Genomic DNA, 15667 nt, shown 5'->3' with positions numbered 1-15667 from the left:
GGTGGTTCTTAATTGTTCCAAAATAAAAAGTTCGTTTCATTTTTCAGTTGATTTGGTTGACTTGTGTTTGGATTATTTGGAAAGACATAATGCTAAGAAATTAAGTCCGTATTTTGAGTTGAATTGTAGGTGGAATAATGCTTATGTTTTTCTTGGTTATTCTACCTCATGATTTGGTTCTTTTGTATCTTTGCATCATAAACTTTGTATTTTCCTTTTTTAGACACATCTTGTGCTCGAAGTGTTTTTAACATAATTGATTTGGAGTCTTCATACAAAAAAAAAAAAAACCACCTTAGTCAAGTCACCAATTACATCAATATATAATACAGGCTAAAATATGGTTTTGGTCCTTGCAAATATGTCTCGTTTTGGTTTTAGTCCCTATAATTTTTTTTGTTGTTTTTGGTCCGTGAAAAATATTTTGTTTTTGAAAATAGTCCCTCCAGGGACTATTTTCAAAAGTAAAATATTTTGCAGGGACCTTTTTAAAAATCAAAATATTTTGCATGGACTATTTTTCTAATAAATGGGTTCGGTCATCATGTGCCACGTGTGCAAATTATCACAAGTGGGGTCAGGGACCAAAACCAAAACGAGACATATTTACAGGGACCAAAAACAAAAACAAAAAATTACAGGGACTAAAACCAAAACGAGGCATATTTGCAGGGACCAAAACCATATTTTAGCCTGTAATATATTAAATGTTAAATAACTTAACACTAAAATTTTCCAGGTGTTAGAAAAGGGGTAGGGATGGGGGTTCGAAATTAGTTTGATGATAATAGAATATTACGTAACATCTTTTAAATAAATATAACATCTATTTTATTATATTTTTTAGGGGATTTATTTTATTGTTTATTATTTTGTTATAACAACCAACGTTTTTATCAAAAAACTTTTCAATTAATCAAAGCGTTTATTTTACAAATTATTATTTTATTGTAACCGACCAATATCATAGCAGTACATTATTTTATTAATTGTAATGTTATTTCTACTAATTATTATTTGGATGTAATTGACCAAATTTTATTACACAACGTTTTTAATAAATTTGAATGTTTATTTAATTTTTCATGCAAGTAGTAAAGCTTTTTAACTATTTGATAGAACTATTGTCACGTGAGACGTGTTGTTTGAACATGCATAGGGGCTTCTATCTTGAACTAAAACATCTGCGTAAAGTAGACGAAAAATCAACATGAAACACATATATAACTTCTCAATTGAATTTAACAAAATTGACATAGAATACCATTGAAGTATTAAGACGTACAAAAAAATGTATAATTAAATGTAAATCATAAATTCAATATCTAGTACTTGAACTTTATTTTGGTAAAATAAAAAAATACATGGAATAATGACATGAGAATAGACAACTTAACCCATATAAAATCACTCAAAAAAATGTTCTCTCTATTTTGATAATTTGATTGGTTAATTGTGTTGATAATTTGATAAACTGTTGGAACCAACATCAAATGAGGAAATTGTGTGCACCATTTCCTCTTGGAGTTGCTCCTTGAACTTGTAAACCAAATGTTCTTCATATAGAAGCGCCAATTCGGTCACCCTCCATAACAAAGATTAAAACATCATATTTCAAATACAAAAAACAAAAACGATATGAAGGAAAATACATTTCGATGCATTAGAACCAACCAATCACGAACAACCTTCACAACCAATATCCACGATTTTTTTCTACGTGACACGTTAGAAATGAAGTCGTGTTTCGGAGAACCAGGGAATAAATGAATAAGAAAATTGTTGTGATTGTGGATTAGTTGTACCCTAAAACGCGACTATTTATATACAAAAATAATATCATAACGGTTATTATCTATTAATTATAAATTTAACCATTTTAAAATCAACATTATTAATATCTTCAATATTGTAAAACATGTATCAAAAAATTAAATTTTATTTGATGTAACCGAAAAAAAATTAATTATAAAACAATTGAAATTTAATAATAACTTACAAATTATTAGTTATTATATTTATTATATTTTTGTAACCTACAAATTTTTTAATGTAACGTATAAATGTTAATCGAAATACTAATTATATTAATAATTATTTGTTTGTAATGTACCAACTTTTTAATGTAACATGTAAATCTTAATCAAAATAATAATTATATTAATGAGTATTTGATTATAACCAACTATGTATTTTATGCACAATTTAATGCTAAATAAAAAACGGTTTTTAATAATAATAATTATTATTAAGCTTGTATTAAAAATTATGATAAATTTTTGGAACAAACGCCAAGTAAGATTATGATGATGTGAACATCTTTAAGGAGAGGATTCTTGGAATATGTTATTTCTAAAAACTCTCAATTGTTAGTATAAAGATTTTCTGGCTTTGTCAAACAATCTATGAGCATCACATTCATAACCACAATATTGAAAAGGCTCGCAACATCTTTGAACAAACATGATTTATCCTACCTAGAAGACATTATATTTCTTTATCAACAAAAAGGGAGTATCTATTACAGTTTCTACTATTATTAAAGAATGGTGCAAGTCATGCAAAATTTCAGATACAAGCACAGACACGCTTGTCCATCGTCCAAAAATGGATCCAAAAACTACATTCAACGCTATTATGAACCAACTCAGTCTCTTAAAAATTCCAAGCTCCCATTGCTAATCTTCTTTCCACTTATTAACATATTTGAGGAATGCATTGGCAGGATTTTCCCTAGGTGGAGCTCGAACATGAGTAAACCTTTGAAGTCTCATTGCTTCTCCAGCCAATTTTTGACCCACTACAACAACAAAAAATAAATAAATAAGTTCTATGATAAACTAAGAAAAACACTGAAAACAAAAAATTATAATAACACACCCATAGAGAAACAAATAACTCAAACAATGAAAACAAAAAGAAAGAAAGAATTTGTTACCAAAGCAAGTCATGTGCCAACAACTACTTGAAGAACCAGATCAAACAATTTTTCCCATGCCTTTTCTTTGATCTTGACCCACCATCCCCGATTTTTAGTTGTGGCACCCGACTCAAGATTAGTAGCACGGTTGTTGATCATGTTGTTGTTGTAAAAATTAGGAATAAATTATCTCTATAAAAAAATAATAATCCTATAAATAAAAGCATTAATTAAATATTAAAGAGCATAAACAAGAGGGATATTCAGTAAACTTATCTGTTCTTAAAAATGCGGTGATTAGAAGCCGGTAACAGTGAAGTGAACAAGCACGAAACTATGAAGGTGATAACCTGCCAAACAGTGATCCATTATATAACATGAGGCGTGACAAAGTCACTGTCCTTAAGGATTTATCCGCCTCATAAGCGCGTATCCTCCCAGGATACAACATGTTCTTCCCTGATATGAATCATATCAGAGGTGACAGAACATCTTGAATCTGCTAGAACACTTCAATGATGTAACCCAAGAACTCAATTATATTGGAAGGAGAGATGGATATTTTTTCTGGTTTTATAGTGTACAAAAATGTTTTGTTTAAGTATAAATCTCAAAATATAGATATGAGGAAATTTTTCTCTAAGTTATGTGTAGAGCTTTTTTCAATGTAAAATGGGTGAGCTACTACTAATAATTGGCTATTAAAAGGGAGAGTTAGTTTTTTTTTTTTATACTGATTAAGGTAAGCAAGTTAGCGTTGCCTACCATTCAGAAAGAATAATTTTATAAATAAAATGCAACCGATGAGTCAGCCAATAAATGGGCTTAAAATTAGCTAATAAATAGGAATTTATTTGACACATTTGCAATGTTTCTTTTGGAATTAAGACTATGTCTACTTACTAAACTAAGTCAAACATTACAATTAATAATAATTTGATAATAATAATCTATTAAAATATTTTTCTATAATTCTCAAAAAAATTTGGGACACAAAATATATGAAACTTTTGAAGTATACTCAAAATTTACAACAATCCCCCACATATTTCAAAAGTTAAACTAAAAGGTTAAAAAGAGTTTTCCTGGGTAAACATCGTAGATGTGATGCATCGGAACGGTGTAGCAAGCTATGGAACCCGTCCTAGACTAATGACACTTAACACACAGTGAATTGGTTTAGCAAGCTATGGAACCCAAGACACTTGTTGTATGCAAGAGGTCTCACAATCACATTACACCCCCACAATTCTTGCTGTTACGCGGTTGTGTGCTAATAGGCCGTGTGCGTGCCTGGTATTCATGAGTGCTCTAGAGACCCGCCACGATCTCATGCAAGCGGCCCCACTTGACACTCATATAGGTGATTCCATCTAGTGTATGCTACAACCATACACCACCTGTAATGGTTTATGGTAATCATTAAAAGCTTTTAAAGCTTACCCATCAATTTTATATTATTTAGCACATCTCATCCATTATCATACACTATAGAAAAGAGACAACATTATTTTAGTGCTAACAGAACTAACAAGTAACTTGTTTTTACCCATTGAACCTTCTTTATGGGATCTCCAATCACAAAGGTTAGGTTCCCATTACTTGTCGTTTTCGAGAGGCAAAGTCTCATTTCTCTAAATTTCTTCCCAAAGGGTTTTATATACGGATCTGTTAAATTCACAAATATTGACCAAGACGTCTCTAAGTCAATTAACCTCATATTTCATCAAGTTTATAAAAATAAACTCGGATTACACAATAAACTAATACAAGTTGTTGTCTACTAAGCGACAACATGTTAATCAATAAAATAAATCTACTTATAGATTTACTCTCATTGGATTCATATCTATTTGTCATCTTTGTATTATTTTAATACAAAGGTTTATCCTTTCTGTAAACAATATTTTATATATTATCAAACTAATAAAGTCTAAGCGACAAACGCCCACATTGAAAAAATAATACTCTATGTATAGATTTATTTTAAAGGTATGATTGAATAATTTTCAAGTGACAACAGTTCCACAATTGAAAAATAAATCCCATAAATATATATTTTCTCATAAACAAATTTCATTAAACATCATTGTCTTGCTCTAATACAATGGATAACCCACAATATATTTTTCATAATTTTCTCAATAAACTATCTCATGTCAATTCACTCGTACAAGGTAAAAAAAAAATCAAAAGCATGAAACTTAAACATGTCAAGAAGTGGTCTGAGTATAAACATATATAACATATACCAATCAAAATCAATTTTGTAGACAGGTCAACACTATAATACATGACCACACAGTTATTCACTTTCTCAAACATAAAATTTCCAATAAAACATTTATTTGATTAAAATGTATACAACAAGCATTTTAAACACCTTGGCCACACTAAGCATAAACAATATCAGTTTTTAACCTTTGATTAGCATGGACAAACCGAAGCTTAAATTGAAAAAGTTTCTAATGTGTTCAAATACATAACCGAATAATCTACACACAACAAGGAAATTCACATTTTATAATTTCTCCAATCTCTAAATAAGGCATCATAATTAAGAAAAGGAAGACCACTTATTAAAGCATTTTCTACAACATATTGATTAGCCTTATTGCTAATTTCATTCAAATCATACAACCATTATGAAATATTTAAGTTCAACTTAAATGCTATATTTTGACAGAATAATATAATTTTCAGAATCACAAATCTGATTAAAGGGAGATAATCTTCAAGGCCACAAAATAATCATACTAACTATCTGTTTATGCTCTTTAATATTTAATTGATGCTTTTATTTAAAGGATGATTATTTTTTATAGAGATAATTTATTCCTAATTTTTACAACAATCTTAAGGATTTATCCGCCTCATAAGCGCATATCCTCCCTGAATACAACATGTTCTTCCTTGATATGAATCATATCAGAGGTGACAAAACAACTTGAATCTGTTAGAACACTGGAATGATGTAACCCAGAAACTCAATTATATTGGAAGGAGAGATAGATATTTTTTCTGGTTTGATAGTGTACAAAAATGTTTTGTTTCAGTATAAATCTCAAAATATAAATACGAGGAGATTTTTCTCTAAGTTATGTGTAGAGCTTGTTCCAATGTAAAATAGGTAAGCTACTACAAATAATTGGCTATTAAAAGGGAGAGTTTTTTTTTTTTTTTTGATACTGATCAAGGTAAGCAAGTTAGCGTTGCCTACCATTGAGAAAGAATAATTTTATAAACAAAATGCAACCTGTGAATCAGCCAATAAATGAGCTTAAAATCAGCTAATAAATAGGAATTTATTTGACACATTTGCAACGTTTCTTTTGGAATGAAGACTATGTCTACAAAACTAAGTCAAACATTACAATTAATAATAATTTGATAATAATAATCTATTAAAATATTTTTCTATAATTCTCAAAAAAATTTGGGACACAAAATATATGAAACTTTTGAAATATACTTAAAATTTACAACAGTTGTTTGTGACTTGGTCTAGTGTTGCGATACCCTTCAATAATGTTTCAGTGAGGGTGTCTTTCTCCCCAAGATCAGTAGTACGGTTGTTGATCATGTTGTTTGTGACTTGGTCTAGTGTTGAGATACCCTTCAATAATGCTTCAGTGAGAGTGAGGGTGTTTTTCTCCCCAAAATAAGTAGCCCGGTTGTTGATCATGTTGTTTGTGACAATCTTGAAACTTGAAGATAACTCCCCCAAGATTCGTTTCAGAATACCATTGTTGATCATGCAGTGATCACTTATGATAAAATATTTATTTTGATATGTGCTTATAATATATATTTTTTACGAGAAAATCACTTCGTTAAGTATAATCTCATGTATGTTATGATTATTCATGCAATTATTTAGTTATGAGGAGTGGTTGGATTTCACATTTTATGTGAGTTGAGAGTACATCGCACTAGTGGTGTGACCGGTCGATTTAATTCAATTTTGGCGGATAAAGTATATCTGAGTTAATAAAATTATAATCGGTTTAGTTTAGTTTTTTAATACCAACAACAACAACAACAACAATCTTTATTATAGAAAAAATTGTTTAAGGGTATAATTGGGATAATAAAAAAGTAAGTATAAATATACTCATTTAGTTTGTTACGCTTTTTAAATGATAAAGAAAAAAAAAACCAGACATACTCATTTAGTTATATCATGTTTGTTGCCTTTGTTTTAATATTTAAATTTATTCTTATCTATTTGTTATGTGTGTTGTTTGTATTGAAAATTAAGAGTATTTTTGGAAAGAAAAGTCCAATCCAAAAGTGTTGAAAGTGGTAGTTTTCTTTATATATTGTATAGACTTCTATCATATTTGTTACATTTGTTTTAATATTTAAATTTATTCTTACCTATTTGCTACGTTATTTGTATTAAAAATTGATGGTATTTTTGGAAAGAAAATTCCAACCCAAAAATGTTGAAATGGAAAGTTTTCTTTATATATGGTATAGATTAACAATATTGAAGACACTGATTGTTGGAAGTATCCTCAAAGGAAATGTCGAAGGGTTTTATACAGATACTCAATTACAACATCTCAACCTATAAGTTTTTGTGCATATGTTTATGAAATGAAATTTATGACATGATGATGCATTGGCAAAATATGATTGGATGTACGCGTAATATTTTTCAAGCACGATCCTGTAAAAACAAGAGGTCGGAGAAATCTCCATTTGCAATAAAATAAGACCTCAAATCGAAATTCTTAAAATTAAATAGTATAGATAATATATGATTTTTTACAAAATATATATGATTTATTAAAAATTAATAGTACGGAATAACAATGATTAATCGTCTTTGAAACATATGAAATAGTAACAAAATATATTAAATTAAACTAATATGTAGTATTGAAAGAATTAAAAAGGAAAAAAATAATAGTTCAATATAATATTATACTTATAAAAAATGAAAATATGTATTAAAATAATGTATTCGGTTCGATTTGATTTTAAAAATTGATCCAAAATCCGATCAAATTCGAGCGGTTTTCGTAAAATGACATCTAATAATAATAATAATAATAATAATAATAATAAGTTTTTTGTGGTTTTTGATTTTTTTTGATCGGTTTGCGGTTTATATTTCGATCGGTTTGGATTTGAACACCCTGTTGGCGCTTCAATTTATGTGGTAACATTTCTTTCTTTATAGTGTTACAATCATTTTTGTTTTTAGTGTTTGAGAAATTTTTTGGAGAATAGGAGGTGATACGAGGGGGAGAATAAAAAGGATGGAGAACTTGAGAATGAGAGGTTAAAAGTGAAACCAAATAAATGAGAGGTGTGTTTAGCAAAAAAAAATTATGATAAAATATTTATTTTGATATGTGCTTATAATATATATTTTTTACGAGAAAATCACTTCGTTAAGTATAATCTCATGTATGTTATGATTACTCATGCAATTATTTAGTTACGAGGAGTGTGGTTGGATTTCACATTTTATGTGAGTTGAAAGTACATCGCACTTAATGGTGTGATCGGTCTGTTTAATTCAATTTTGGCGGATAAAGTATATTTGAATTAATAAAATTATACTCGGTTTAGTTTAGTTTTTTTAATACTTTTTGCAGATCGTGATTTAATTATGAACAATTAATTATTAATAATCATGATTATCTATTTCAATAACACCAACAACAATCTTTATTATAGAAAAAGTTGTTTAAGGGTATAATTGGGATAATAAAATAGTAAGTATAAATATACTCATTTAGTTTGTTACACTTTTTAAATGTTAAAGAAAAAAGAATCAGGTGTGTGTGTGTGTGTGTGTGTGTGTGTGTATATATATATATATATATATATATATATATATATATATATATATATATATATATATAGGGGAGAGATATATTGACTCCAAGAGTAAGTCTAAAGACTTACTCCAAATCTAAACCCTTCATCTTAATAATAATTAATGGCTATAATTGATTCTTAATAATCCTTATGGTATGTTCTTTTCACATCTTCTTCCTGATTCCGACGGCAAATAACATGGAGAGATCGATTCTGATACAAACATGTGTGCCTTTAATCTAAAAGAATTAGTACCGTTCCACTATTTTATCACTGCTACGAATCATTATATACAAGAAATTGGTAATTTGCAATTAACGACTTTCAAACAGTTTTTTTTTTCCTTCATAAATTGGTGTAGGCTTCCTTAGATGTTTGGTTCTCATATTGAATTGGTTTCAATGCACCGATTGTTTTCCACACCACCACATGACAGTGATGAATGGTGCAATTGCATCAATACATGAATGATCAAAATAAAACCTAAAAAAGAATTAATATCTCCATTTGAGAAGAACAAAATGATATTGAAAATTAAAATTCTAAAATTTGAAATTTTAAAATCAATGGCGTTGGTATCTCTAAAAAATACACCCTCCGATCACTATTATAAGCAAAAAATAACATTTTAGATTCATTCATTTAATGATGTATGTGGTCTTTATTATAGACCACATACATCATTAAATGAATGAATCCAAAATGTTGATTTTTGCTTATATTAGTGACCGGAGGGTGTATATATCAATGGACTCATTAGGCAAAGATGTGTGTGCCATTGCCACGAAACTCAAAAAGGTTGAAAGGGAAGGGATGAATTAACTTTAATTGCACTGATGTTATGTAATGCTCCTGATTTAACCACACCTAGGAATTATTAGTAATTAATTTTAGCCATTAATTATTATTAAGATGAAGGGTTAAGATTTGGAGTAACTCTTTTGAGTTACTCTTGGAGTCAATATATCCCTCCTCACACACACACACACACACACACACACACACACATATATATATATATATCATGTTTGTTACATTTGTTTTAATATTTAAATTTATTTTTATCTATTTGTTACATGTGTTATTTGTAATTGAGGGTATTTTTGGAAAGAAAAGTTCAACCCAAGGGGTAATTTTCTTCATATATAATATAGATATAAATATAGATATAGATATCATGTTTGTTACATTTTTTTTAATATTTAAATTTATTCTTATCTATTTATTACATATGTTATTTGTATTGAAAATTGATGGTATTTTTGGAAAGAAAGGTCCAACCAAAAAGTGTTGAAAGATGTATTTTTCTTTATATATAGTATAAATTATCTTTTTTAAATGTTAAGAAAAAATCGAACATATACAGTTTGTTACATTTTGTTTTAATATTTGAATTTACTTTTATTTATTTGTATTGAAAGTTGACGGTAACTTTGGAAGGAGAAAAAGTCAGCCCAAAAGAGTCAAGAGATGTTATTTTCTTTATATATAGTATAGATATAGAAGATGAAGATGATTGAGATTTTGGGCTGAATTTTTCGAATTTTAATTATATCCTTAAACAAATTTTTCTATATATTATTTTTGTTAAATTACCGTTGTTATTGAAAAAGATAAACATGATTTTTTTGAGTTTGTTATAATTTGAAAGTCACAAATATTTGTACTTATGATTTTAATCAAAATAAAAATTTCATATAAAATATCGTTCATAATTTACACGCGTCAACGCAATAAAAAGAGCGGAAAGACGGGCACGTGAGTACTCGTTTTTTCGCTAGTTATCTATACTATATATAAAGAGAATACAAAATTTTCGAGGAATTTTGGGCTGACTTTATTTTTTTTTTGAGTAAAAACTATATATCATTAATTTTATTATTATTCCAATTATATCTTTAAACAAAATTTTGTATAATAATATTATATTGTTGGTGTTATTAAAAAATATAATAATTTATGTTATATTTGTTATATTATTGTTGTCATCGATTGTTGGTGTTATTAAAAAAGATAATATTTTTTTGTTATATTTATTATATTATTGTTGTCATTGAAAAAAATAAATATGGTTTGTTAAGTTTGTTACAACTGAAAGTCACAGATATCTATACTTATAATTTTAATCGATATAATTTTTTTATATAAAATACCGTGTGTAATTTACACGCAAAATTGATATAAAACATTGTTGATAGTCTACACGCGTTAGCTTAACAAAAAGAGCAGAAAGACGGACACGTGAGTGTCCAATCATATGACAACAAATGATCCAATTTCGGCCCTGATTAAAGCTAACTTCTTTAAATAATCATCGTTCTCCTCTTCTTCATGTTGCGGTTGTGTCTCTTGTCCATTTGACGGGGTAAAATACACACTTATTATTCTAGTATGTGTGCGCGCGCCTATGAAGCCCGGATACGAGATACGATACGGATACAATACTGCAGCGATACGTCGATACGGAAAAATTTCAAAAATCAAGAAACGATACGACTGAGATACGTTAGTAAAAAAATATATAATTAAATGTAGAGTATATTTATAACCATTTTTTTAATATGCAAATATATTAACAAACAAAAGAAATCAATCATAGGCTCGTAGCACATGAATATAAATATAAATAATATTGACGATTAAGAGAGTGATGATTAGTCCATTACATACACAATATATTCCAAAAAGAGCACCATCAGTGTTATACTATATCCAAAAAGAACATTGTTTGTGTTATACTATATCGATCCAAAAAAGAAGCACTATATTAAAAAAAAAAACATATCAGTACTCAAGAGTTAAGTTATTTTAGTTAACATTAATTGGTAAATATCGTGGCAGGTATCTGTGCAGGATAATTGTCGGACACTCTCCTGATACGTATCGGGAAGTATCGGATAATTATTTTTTAAAAAATTAAAATTTAATCTTCGGATACTCTTCTAATACGTATCGGAAAGTATCATGCAGGTATCGGTGCAGGATACGTAGGGGATACGATACATCATCCATTTTGAAGTATCGGGCTTCACATGTGCGCATCCGTGTTTGTTGGTTCTAGAAGGTAATACTTTGAGTTGAAGTTTAGTTTTGCTTTATTTATTTTCCATTTATGAGAGAAATAAAAAGGTCGTGTCTCAAATTGAATTCATTGATATGGTTAACCGGATGTTGAAGAAATAAAAAGGTCACTAGAGTCATTTACATGCTTTTAATTGCTCCTTTTCTATTTTTTTTCTTCGGAAAATCTCATTTTCTATCTGCTATATAGCTCTTTGTTCTCTATATTTGCTCTGGTGTAGGTAAATAATTATGAATTTTTGGGACTTATGTATTGATATTTTTTTTAACAAATCAAACTTATGTATTGATATTATTATTACGATTATATGATGTTTTTACAATACTATCAATTTTTATCTTAATATTACTTTATAAAATTAGATCAGATATCTTCTGCATTTATTGTTTTTGTTTTATTAGTTATATTTTTATTTTATTTTTTTACATAAATCTCCCATTGGTTAAATGACTTATACTACCTTGTCAAAAAAAAAAAGACTTATACTGCATTATTTATGAAATGTTTATGTATTTTAACATATATTAAAATATAATTCTAGTTAATTAATATGATAGGCTAACTCGCAACATTTCACTTATATTATTTCCCTAACATAAAATAAGAAGTTATTCCCAAAAAATAATATACTCAATAAAAAACATTGATTTCTTTTGGTCTATAATTCCGTTTTAAAATTTTATTCAGCATCTCCAAATTGTGATATTGTTGAAATTTTTTTTTCTGCCCTACTTTATTTCCAAAAATACAAAAATACCCTACTTTTTCGAAAAAATACAAAAATGCCCTACTTTTCAGTACCACGCAACTGCCAGTTGCGAGGTACCTAAAAGCTGCAGCCATACCACGCAACTGCAACCTGCGAGGCATTTTGTGTGTTTTTTTTTTTTTATTTTTAAATACCTCTCAACTTGGAGTTGAGAGGTATAATAAGGACAAAAAATTTCTAAACATGCATGGACACACGTAACTTGTAGCATGGAAAAATAATACTCCCTCCGTCCCCATATTACTTGACCTATTTAGCATATAAGATGTTAAATTCGTCTCGATTAATATTTTTAAAATATCAAATTTTCGTAATTTTTTCTACTAGATTATTAAAGAAATTTAAGTTTAAAATTGTGCATTGGCATACGCGACAGAGTCAACTAGGTCAAGTAATATGGGACAGAGGGAGTAATAATAACTTAATTTAAAAAAAGGTAATTATAATAATAATCATAATATTTATAAAATAAAAAAACGAAATACAATAAATATTAAATACTGCATTTCTACTGATGTGTAATATTAATGCAATCTTTGCGGGAATGACCAGGCATCCTACAAACGCCGCATCTTCTCTCGGTTTCCACATCGTTCATCTCGGTCCTAATGCGAGTAATTGGTGGACGACCTTTCTTTGCCCGACGCATGGACTTGTTGGGAACCACCTTCAGTCCTTCATAATCAGGCCAATATGTCTGGTGGTGAACCACGTCGAAGTGGATGTTGTATACGGCGTATACACACTGATTCGTGAATTTTGGATCGACAAAAGTCTTGTAGTCGTGAGAAAAGCTAGAACATGCTGCAATGACATGTGAGCATGGTAGGTGTAACGCTCTGAATCGTCCACAGTCACACCATTTATTTTGCAGGTCCACCTTGTATTCTCCCTTTGGTAATCCTTCTTTATGGTCGATGGTTTCACGGACGGAGAAGGTATACCGATCCCGGTCAAACTGAGTGACATGATGACTGTTGGATTTATGAGCCTCATCCCTGAGATATTTCATGATGTTTTCTGAGAATGGCTCACCAGAATTTACCCTTGCCGCTGCCTCATGTCCTCTTTTAGCAAACAAGGCTGCCAACCTGTAATATGATGCTTTCACAATAGCTGTGATCGGGAGTCCTCGAATACCCTTATACACGTTGTTTTGTGACTCTACCAAGTTACTTGTCATGTGGCCCCATCGTCGACCATCATCATGTGATTGAGTCCACTTTTCTTTAGGAATGTTGTCCACCCATGCTAAAGCCTTTCGGTCTGCAACAGCGATTTCAGAGCGGTAGTATTCAAATGTTGGGATGTTCATGGCGTAACCTGCATTGTTTTGAAAAAAGTTAGATGTGTGTTATTTAAACAAAAAATATGTCAAATTTACAAGGAAAGAGATATAATTTTTACCCATGCCTTCAACTTTCTTCTTAAGTTCTCCATCCTTGAACGATCGCATAAAGTTTTGTGCAATGTGTCGGACACAAAACACATGGCTTGTCGGAGCATCGTGCCATCCATTGTGTGGATCATCATACGCGCTCTTTATCGAAACATGTCTATCAGAAATGAGACATATGTTCGCCTGTGGGGTGACATGCTGCCTTAGATTTTTCAGAAAGAAACTCCATGCCTCCTTGGTCTCGCCTTCCACGATTGCGAAAGCAATGGGAAATATCTTGTTGTTCCCATCTTGCGCAACAGCTAACAACAATGTTCCTTTGTATTTACCATACAACCAAGTTGCGTCAATCTGGACAATTGGTTTGCAGAATTCGAAACCCAAGATGCACGGACGAAAGGCCCAAAAGAGACGCTTGAAGACAGTCTCATTGACCACTTCTGTTGATGGGACTGTTTGAAAATCGATAATTGTTCCTGGCAAATCTTTTTCCATAACCATCAATCACTGTGGTAGTTCTTTATAAGACTCCTCCCAGTTACCATAAATTGATTCAATTGCCTTATTCTTTGCTCTCCATGCCTTTCTGAATGAAATTGTGTAATTAAACTTCTCGCGGATGTGTGCCTTTATAACATTCACTGTAATTGAAGCATCCATATGAAGTAGCGACATAACACTTTCACATATGACATTGTAACTAAGTTTTCAATGATCTTGCGTCAAGTCTGTTGAGACACATGTATGAAGATCCTTCATTTTTCCAATCTCCCATCTATCACTTTTTTTCCTCCACGAGGCCCTCAATTTGAAACCACTGGTTGTATCTTTACATTTGATGACATACCTTTCTGGATCTGATTGAATCACAGAATAATCCCTTGAATTTTTGATGTGATAATATCTAATTGCGAGAATACAATCATTCTTGTTATGAAATTGCATCCCCGGAGCAATATCTTGATCGATCGGAAGAGTCATTGACCGATAAAGCTCAGTTGAGTGGTCATCATTGACATTTCGCATGGACCTTGGTGGGTTGTAAGAAGCTCTGATCGGTGAAATTGGAAGTTGTGGCACAACATCGTCGTCATCTTCTTCGTTGTCATCACCGTTTTGTGCGGCAAGGAGTTCTTCATCATCATCTTCTTCATCATCTGCAACTTCATCGTTTGATTGATCTTGGAATTGGGAAGTGTATATATTAATTTCATCGTTTAAAGTTTGGGGTTGTGTCGAACGGGATGGTGTTTGAGAGGGATGAGGTTGAGTTAATAATCTTTGTGGTGGTTCATAGTGAGGTTGGGACGATGAGGGGTTGTAGTATGGTTGGGACGATGATGGGTTGTAGTGTGGTTGGGATCAAGACATTTTTTCTCAACTACAAGATCATCAATCCCAACCACATACAACACAAAACACTCAAGGTTCTGTAATGTATGAATTTCTCGACACCCCCCAACAAAATATCATCCAGCCACCACCATATACCTCCCCGAGAAATGCATATGAGCCCCATTATCAGTCAAACTATGGTTACAATGACCCAAACCAAGCTAGCACATCGAACACCAACTACATCTCCTATAATGACCCAAACCAAGCTGGACCGTCCAACACCAATTACCCCCCCTACAACTGATGAGTCATAGATAGTCT

At 30.4% G+C, this 15667-nt stretch overlaps 1 pseudogene; it reads right to left on the bottom strand.

Annotated features, from left to right (window-relative positions):
- Positions 1-13117: 13117 nt before the first annotated feature.
- Positions 13118-15361, bottom strand: LOC146933995 (uncharacterized; annotated as a pseudogene).
- Positions 15362-15667: the final 306 nt, after the last annotated feature.

This window comes from Medicago sativa, chromosome 4, assembly GCF_051527215.1.
Source record: "Medicago sativa cultivar Bolivia chromosome 4, Bolivia_mono, whole genome shotgun sequence".
Lineage (NCBI taxonomy): Eukaryota > Viridiplantae > Streptophyta > Magnoliopsida > Fabales > Fabaceae > Medicago > Medicago sativa.
The sequence above is the reverse complement of the archived record's forward strand: the minus strand, read 5'-3'. Positions and strand labels throughout refer to the sequence as shown.